Here is a 5,929-nt window from a genome sequence, read left to right on the forward strand (position 1 = left end):
GAGGCATCAAACACAATTCTTAGCAGCTTTAAATCACTCCTCAAGGCTGCTCTGTTAACATGCACACACACACACACACAGACACACTGAAGTGTGATCATTTCATTAACTGTTGACAAGAACGGTACACCTTTTTCTTTTTACATCTACCTCTCTAACAGAGCATTTTCTGAAGACAAATTTAATATTAATGTTCATCATCGTCTTGAGATCAAATTACAGTAACTTATTCACTTTAATAATAACACAAAGGAGAGTTGCTTTGACTTTTCATAATGCAGATTTATTCATCAGGGCAGTGCAGGGCATATGTTGATTGACATGAAAAACATCACTTCATCTCAAGTGAGTCATGGAGTCATGAGACTTCTAGTATGGTAGTTAGTCAATTTGTTACTCGCATTGCAGAGCAAGAAGCTTTAGTAGTAAGAGCCAATTGTGTTTTTCCAAAAGCACAGCATCAGGACTGGTGGAGCGCCAGGACTGGTGGAGGAAGAAGGGAATCAGTTTCAGGTTTTGTTTGGCATAACATTTATAATATTTAAGTATTTTACATCTTGAAACTTTTTAGCAGTTTAGCAGCAGATATGAACAGTGTTTACTAGTTAGAAGTCTTTACCTTCCATTGCCAGGTTGTCAGGGATGGAGTAGTCAAAATGGGCAAATGATGGGCGGGGTGGGCGAGCCACTGGACCGGGTGGGCAAATCACGGGGCGGGGTGGGCGAGCCACTGGACCGGGTGGGCAAATGATGGGGCGGGGTGGGCGAGCCACTGGACCGGGTGGGCAAACCACTGGACCGGGTGGGCAAATCATGGGGCGGGGTGGGCAAACCACTGGACCGGGTGGGCAAACCACTGGACCGGGTGGGCAAACAAAGATAAAAATGTTTATGAACACATGACATCACATTAAATCAGTATTATAACATTGTTCTGACTGCTCCATTTTGTAATTTGAATTATGTGTTTGAAATAATTGAAATAATTATGTATATATATATAGTCAAATTTATATATATATATATATATCTTAATGAAGCTCTCTTTATATTTAGCATGTGTTGTTAAAGAGTGTGTTTGACATGCAATACAGCACTTTATAACAAAATCAGTCTGCTGCCAGGACTAAATTAAACATTGGATAAAATATTTAGACTAGTAGATGCAAGTAAACAAAAGCTAGATTATTGCACAATATAGAATTCACACCTTACTTTATATGTAATCCACTTAATAACTTTATATAGCTTCATGCATTTTACATAGTCATACATGTTCCAAAACTGAAATTTACTGTATTTACCACATTCCCCAGGATCAACCATGAGGACGGCCAGCATCAACACAGCGAAGGCCATGGCACACTTCATTCTGAAAAGAAGAACCAAACAAAATCAGACACATTTCAACCCAATTCCAGTCTCAGATAAACTTACTTGACTATAACAATATGCCAAAAAATCCATTAAATTGAATTAACAAATTTTGGTTCAGGAACATTTGTGAAGTTTTTTGTTTTTTTAATTTCATTTAAACATCCAACAATATAATTCGGTAACCCTTCCTTTTACAGTCCCCTAATTACTAAGTATTTACCCGGTAAATATATGGTAAATTATAGTATATTATTGGGTAATACCACTGTAAGTAAATACAGAGAAACTACAGCTGAAATACTAAGAAAAACCTCCACTATTACCCATCAACTCAACTAAGTACCGTGTAGTTGTGACCGTTTTAGGTTGGTAATAACTCAGATATAATTGTGTACTTCCTAGGAAAGTAGGCAACCAATTCTTAGAAACACCTCCTCTATTACCCATCAATTCAAGTTACAATTGTAGTTATCCAAGGTTTATGTTGGTAACAGCCCAAGTTTAATTACGTACTACCTAGAAATTAAGATAGTACTTTCCAATAAATTACCTTTTCTTATATAATTATTGTTCATGGCTACACCCATTTATAAAGGGTTTATTAGATATACCTTAGAAACTATGGAATTGTTTTTATTTAAGTTGAAAATTACATCAATACTTACCTGGTAACAACCTCCGCAGGAACAGTTTTCCTCTAGTGTCATGGTACATCTTAAATACTGGGTACGTTCTTGCAGATGTTTTTACAATTTACTCAGTAAGAATGCTGAAACTGTACTGTAAACGGAAGCCTTGTTTGTTTCCATGGTATTACCAGGCTCTTACCATATAATTTGTAATAGATTATTCCCTTTTTCATGCAATCAACACAAACTTGTACCATATATATTCCGCAACGTTACTAAGTAAAACATGACAATTTACTCAGTAAGTAAACTGAAACTGTACTGTAAAAGGAAGCCTTGTTTGTTTCCATGACATAACACAAGGATGTATCATAATCTATTATTAGCTTACAGGCTATCTGATAGCTTGTTCATATATTCAAATATTCATAATTCTTTATAACAATAATCATAACACATTTATATATGAGTGCTTATAACTATAATTATACAGTGCTATAAGCAGATTATAACGCATTATAAGTATGTTTGCTAATAATAGATTATGATACATCCTTGTGTTATGTACTTGATTTTTAGTTGGATTTTCTGCATATAGGAACTGGACTGTTGTACCGCATAGGGAGAGAAAGGAGCAGGAAATCCTCTGTGGGCCAGGAGGACAACACAACTGTTACAGCTATTTCCACATGCTTCGCTTCAGGAATACAACGTTTGCCCGTTTGGATCCGCTTGCAGCCGGCCTCACTCGCCATTTTCCTACATCGCCCTCAGCAGGTCTACCATCACAAACTCTGTCATCAAGTCGTGAGGTCTGTGCACTTGCACTGCGTTATTTTTGTTTTTGCCTTGCTCGGAGCAAGTGAAGTGAACGCAATATCATCTTCACCTTAAAGGCCTCTACGCACCCCAGCAATGACTCAGACCTGCAACGATTATTTAATTTGGATATTTTTATTTATTTTAGTAGGCCTACTATTATTCCAAAGACTGTTGTTGAGTGTGTGTGTGTGTATCCACAATTGCTGTATTTCATTTGAGAATAAGCTAAAGAAAGTAAGATTGGTCAGTTAATTTTAAGGTACACACTTTGCCTCTGTAGAATGTAAAAGATTGACATTGGAATATCTGGGTATTTGCTTTGATAATTGGAAGTTGTTGTTTTTTATATTCTGTTTTTATATTTCACATCTTGCTAGTTGCATAACTAAAGGCAATTGGTTTGCATTTAAAGTATCTGGTGTTGAGTTGTGGTAATTTTATACAGTCACATATTTCAAAGGGGGACATTGAGTTCAGGTTAATTGTAGTAATTGAAATTCTTAGTAGATATTGTTTAAATTCTTTAAACACTACTAAGTGGAGGCACCGCCATTTATTAATTCAGAGAGCTTTACTTATTTAATTTATTGTCAAATTGGAGTACTCAATTTCTCCTGCAGTTCTCCTGTTTCGGCGTACTTATTCAATAAAATGTCATGTTTTAGTTAGTAACACTATGGAACATATGGTACAAGTTTGTCTATATTGCATGGGAAAGGAAACCATCCATTTTGATGAAAGGATGTGGTAAGGACTTTGTAATACTGTGGGATTAAACATTGCTTTCTTTTACAGTACAGTTTCAGTTTACTTACTCCGTAAATTGTAATGTCTACCAGTTTGTGTTGATTGCATGAAAAAGGGAATAATCTATTACAAATTATATAGTAAGAGCCTGGTAATACCATGGAAACAAACAAGGCTTCCTTTTACAGTACAGTTTCAGCTTACTTACTGAGTAAATTGTAAAAACATCTGCAAGAACGTACCCAGTATTTAAGAAGATGTACCATGACACTAGAGGAAAACTGTTCCTGCGGAGGTTGTTACCAGGTAAGTATTGATGTAATTTTCAACTTAAATAAAAACAATTCCATAGTTTCTAAGGTATATCTAATAAACCCTTTATAAATGGGTGTAGCCATGAACAATAATTATATAAGAAAAAGTTATTTATTGGAAAGTACTATCTTAATTTCTAGATAGTACATAATTAAACTTGGGCTGTTACCAACATAAACCTTGGATAAGTACAATTGTAACTTGAATTGATGGGTAATAGAGGAGGTGTTTCTAAGAATTGGTTGCCTACTTTCCTAGGAAGTACACAATTATATCTGAGTTATTACCAACCTAAAACGGTCACAACTACATGGTACTTAGTTGAGTTGATGGGTAATAGTGGAGGTTTTTCTTAGTGTTTCAGCTGTAGTTTCTCTGTATTTACCTACTTATTTACAGTGGTATTACCCAATAATATACTATAATTTACCATATATTTACCGGGTAAATACTTAGTAATTAGGGGACTGTAAAAGGAAGGGTTTCCTATAATTCACACTACAAATCACAATATACATTCAGTGTCGTTACTGGGATGGATCCCAAGGACATCGTCTTCCTCATATTAGTGAAATGATGTTGAAATATGTACTTCTTACCTTTCCACAGATTGAGAGTCAATGTTAAAAGGCTGTTGTCAAAGACAGCAAAGTGAAGAGTATTAGATCTACAGGTGATGTGAATCTTGGCATCTGACAGTTGAGAGTTGAGTACACCCATCTTTATATGGGCAAGGCAGGCAAGATTTCTGGGTGGGTATTAGTCTCCTTTTGGTTTATTTCCTCAATGCGTGTGTAGTATTTTGCTGGACATACAGTCTCATTGTATTTCGTAATGTAGGGCTATGTGGACAAACAACATTGATCTAATCTCAACCAAGAGCCCTGAGTCAGTCCACAAAGGATAAAAAATAAATAAAATAAAATAAAATAGCAAAGTAGCAGGAGATCAATAATGCAGACAAAAGGTGACTTAGTTATTGGCAACAGAGAACATGTAAGTTTTTAGCCTAGATTTGAAAATGGTCAAAGTAGGGGCATGTCTAATATTATCTGGGAGCGTGATAAGAGATTGCTGCCTCCCCATGTTTTGTTGTTACTCTGGGGACGGTCAACAAACTCATTTCAGATGATCTAAGCATTCTTGAGGGTTCATATGATAAAAGCATGTCAGACATGTATTTAGGACCTAACCCATTTATTGATTTATAAACAATTGTATTTTAAACGCAATTCTTTGACTCATTGGGAGCCAATGTAGAGACTTGAGAATTGTGGTGATGTGTTCATATTTTTTTGTTTTCGTCAGTACTCTTGCTGCTGCATTTTGAATTAAGTGTAGCTGCCCCAGACCGTTTTTAGATAGACCCGAATAGAGGCCGTTGTTGTAATCCAATCTGCTTGAGATGAATGAATGGATCAGCTTTTCCAGGTGCACTTTGGATATGAATCCTCTGACTCTTGCTATATTTTTCAGATGATAAAAGGCAGATTTAGTTACTAGTTTAGATTTTATATGGCTGTTAAAATTTAGATCCGACTGCAGGATTAACCCTAGATTTCTGGCTTGGTCTTTAGTTTTTAGAGAAAGGGAGTCGAGATAAGATCTAACTTTTTGCCTTTCATTTTGTAGGTCAAAAACTATAACCTCAGTTTTGTCCTTATTTAATTGAAGAAAACTGTGGCACAGCCAGTCATTAATTTGTTCGATGCATTGACACAATGAGTTAATGGGACCATAATCACCTGGTGAGAGGGATATATAGATTTGAGTATCATCCGCATAGTTGTGGTAATTGATTTTGTTATTGTGGATGATTTGGCCCAATGGGAGCATGTAAAGATTGAGATGTGAAGCTACCAACAGAAACAAAGTAATCCAACCCAGTTTTCAAGCCTAATAGTATGTTGTATGCTGCACTGAGATCCAGCAACACTAGAATTGTAGTTTTTCCGGAATCAGTATTCAGGCGTATGTCGTTTAGAACCTTAATGAGAGCTGTCTCAGTGCTATGATGGAGGCGGAATCCTGATTGGAAA

At 36.0% G+C, this 5,929-nt stretch overlaps 1 long non-coding RNA gene across 1 annotated transcript; it reads right to left on the reverse strand.

Moving 5' to 3' along the window:
• Nucleotides 1-261: 261 nt before the first annotated feature.
• LOC139660046 (uncharacterized) lies at nucleotides 262-4,583 on the reverse strand. The gene is made up of 4 exons (XR_011696546.1): nucleotides 4,490-4,583; nucleotides 1,305-1,372; nucleotides 620-856; nucleotides 262-483 (listed from the first exon to the last, which is right to left on the reverse strand). It is a non-coding gene; the product is annotated as an uncharacterized lncRNA (long non-coding RNA).
• Nucleotides 4,584-5,929: the final 1,346 nt, after the last annotated feature.

Source organism: Centroberyx affinis, unplaced genomic scaffold (assembly GCF_046629955.1).
Source record: "Centroberyx affinis isolate AG114_WGS23_722 - 3 ecotype Tasmania unplaced genomic scaffold, CSIRO-AGI_Caff_v1 ptg003204l_1, whole genome shotgun sequence".
NCBI lineage: Eukaryota > Metazoa > Chordata > Actinopteri > Beryciformes > Berycidae > Centroberyx > Centroberyx affinis.